We start from the raw sequence: 3,147 nt of genomic DNA, 5'->3' as shown, positions 1-3,147 counted from the left end.
AGAGGAGGTGTGTTAGCAGGACTGTGGGACCCTGGGGAGGGTCCCGCCCCTCACCCCCCCACCCCCCGCCCACTAGGTAGTCAGGTCCAGAGCAGGGCTCCGGCTACACCAATCCGGGCATGTAATGGAACCCTGCTGGCCAATCAATGGACAGTGTGAACCACCTGGATGACAATTTTCTTAAATATCTTCCAGTCAGTGATAAGACAGTTGAAATTGTGGCTGATGGAGAAGCAGAAATATGTGGCAATGTTGGGGGTCGCTGAGCAGAGAAGAGATTAGACAGGGCTGGGTATTCCGGAGCTGATTGGCTCATAGTTTCAGTTTAATTTGTGCTACCAGCAGGCGATGGATGGTCTGTGTTGCGATGGACTCAGTCTAACACCTTCTCCAAATCCTGAAACACATATGGGCTGGATGAGCAAATTCCCATTGACCTCCCAGCACCCTAAAGATGGTTTAGAGCTAGTCCACCATTCCACAACCAGGACAGAAACCACACCATTCTTCTTGGATCCCTGGTAGTTGGAACACACCCTCCTTCTTCTTCCCGTTCTTATAAAAGGGGAACCACCACCCCTGTCTGCGAGTCCAAAGGTTGCCATCTGCCACACAATCCTGTAGAGATGTCAACCAAGACACTCCCACAGCATCCAGAGATTTGGGACGTATCTGAATTCTTCCCCTACCCCTAGGACTTCTCCGTACCCCTAGATTTAGCCCTCCAAATGGAGAAATATGACAAATAGTGTCTTTGATTTCAGGCATTACTCCCACTTGATGATGTCATCAATAGTAGCCAGTCAGCTTGCCCTACCGGTGGAGGGATACAGAACTTAAAGTTCCTTTGCTCTTCCTTTAAAAATAATATTCCCAACACCTCTTTCTCATCAAATGCCCCTTCAGTTGGAAGGGTAAGGAGAAGCCAGAGGGGTTGGGGAAGAATTTGGATTTGGCCATTAGGTACTCTGGGTGGACTTCATTCACTCCAGGAGCCTTGCCAGCAAGGAGCTTATTGACTACCTCAGTGACCTCAGATTGGTGATGGAAAGCTCCACCCTAAAGTCTCTAGCCAGTGGTTCCTCAAGAGAAGGCAAGTCAGCAGGACTGAGGAGATCCTCAAAGCAGACAATGTCCCCAGTTGAAGTCAACAACTTCCCACCTGCAATGAAAACAGTACCTGCAGAAAACTGCTTCCCCCTCATGAGGCGCTAGATAGTTTGCCAGAACCTCTTCAAGGCCAACTGATAGTCTTTCTCCATAGCCTTACCAAACTCCTACCAGGACCAAGTTTTTGCCTCCAAAACAGCCCAGACTGCACTGTCTTTGCCCACGTGAGCAGTGAAATCCCCCAGGATGATAGAGTCTCCCGTTGAGGCACTTTCCAGTACCCCTCCAAGAGACATCGAGAAGGCCAGGTACTTCAAACTGCTGTTTGGCCCGTAGGCCGAGACCACAGTCAGAGATCTATTTCCTACTTGAAGGGGTAGGAAATATGCGTAGGGACACGACCCTTTCATCCACACGTATGAACTCCAATGCTTGGCAGCTGAGCTGTGGGTTCACAAACAAGCCCACCCCGGCCCGCCGCCTCTCACCATGGGCAACTCCAGAATGGTAGAGTCCAACCCCTCTTGAGAGACTGAGTTTCAGAGCCCAGGCTGTGAGTAGAAGTGAGCTCAACTATATCTAGCCGGTACCTCTCGCACATGCCCAGGCTCCTTCCCTCCTAGAGAGGTGATGTTCCATGTCCCAAAAGCCAAATTCCGTGACTGGGGATTGGGCAGTCGAGGCACTTGCTTTCAACTGCTACCCAAAACAAATTGCACCGGCTCCTTCTGAGCTCTCCTGAAGGTGTTAGGCCCACAAGAGAACAATACCACATAGCTACTTTGGGCTTGACCCCAGCAGGGCCTGTGGGAGGAGCCCCGGTGCTCAGCTGCACCCTGCCGCTCACCTGCGAGCCCAGGGTGGGGCCCCAGTGACACCAATCTGGGAGATGCAACTGAATCTTTTATTGAACTTCTCATAAAGGAGTTCTGAACCACTCTTAGTCTGGCTCGTCACCTGTCTGCCGTGGGAGACCTTACCAGGGGCAGAAGCCCCAGACAGCAAAGCTCCTGAGATCATTCGAGCACTCAAACCCCTCCACCACGTTAAGGTGGTGGTTCAAGGAGGGGATTTTATATATATATATAAAATTATATATATATATATATATATATATTTTTATTTATTTATTTATTTTTTTTTATTATTATTATATTTATTAATGCTGTGTGTGTGTGCGCGCCTGTCTAAGTGTGGGTGTGCGAAGCAGACGGGCTGGCATGATTAAAGGGGCCAGCACACAAACATTCCTTCCTAGTATTTTTTTTATTTTTTTTATTTATTTATTTTTTTTCTGTTTAAATGGTAAGCGGCGTATATGTATACAGCGCTTTCTACCCTCCTTCGAGGGCCCAAAGCTCTGCACAGCTGCCGAACACTGGCACCAACCTCCCACCAGAGGCAATTCGGGGTTCAGTGTCATGCCTAAGGACACTTCGACACATGGGCGGGCAAGGCGGGAGTCGAACCCGTTCGCTTCCCCATGCAGTTCCTATTCTAAAAACATTTAAAAAGTTGCCATTTACCCACAATGTCATCTAAAAGATCTATAAAATACACGGTTACAAGTCAAACTAAATCCTTTTTTTTTTAACTTGTCCTGTCAAGCTAAATTTTTCATTTATTTATTTATTTATTTTTTTAACTAGTCCTGTCGAACTAAATCAATTTTTTTTACTTGTCCTGTCAAACTAAATCTTTTTTTTTACTCTTCGTGTCAAACTGAATTCTTTTTTTTTTTTTTTTACTTGTTCTGTCAAACTAAATCCTAACAAATAGAGATAGTATTGTAGCATATCCCCATACAATGTTATCTAACAGATCTAAGAAATTTTAAATTACAGAATAAACTAAATCCTAACAAATAGAGATAGTATTGTAGCATATCCCCTACAATGTTATCTAACAGATCTAAGAAATTTTAAATTACAGAATAAACTAAATCCTAACAAATACAGATAGTATAGTAGCATATCCCCTACAATGTCATCTAACAGATCTATGAAATACACAGTTACAAGTCAAACTAAATCCTTT

This window comes from Oryzias melastigma, linkage group LG4 (genome assembly GCF_002922805.2).
Source record: "Oryzias melastigma strain HK-1 linkage group LG4, ASM292280v2, whole genome shotgun sequence".
Classification (NCBI taxonomy): Eukaryota; Metazoa; Chordata; class Actinopteri; order Beloniformes; family Adrianichthyidae; genus Oryzias; species Oryzias melastigma.
The sequence above is the reverse complement of the archived record's forward strand: the minus strand, read 5'-3'. Positions refer to the sequence as shown.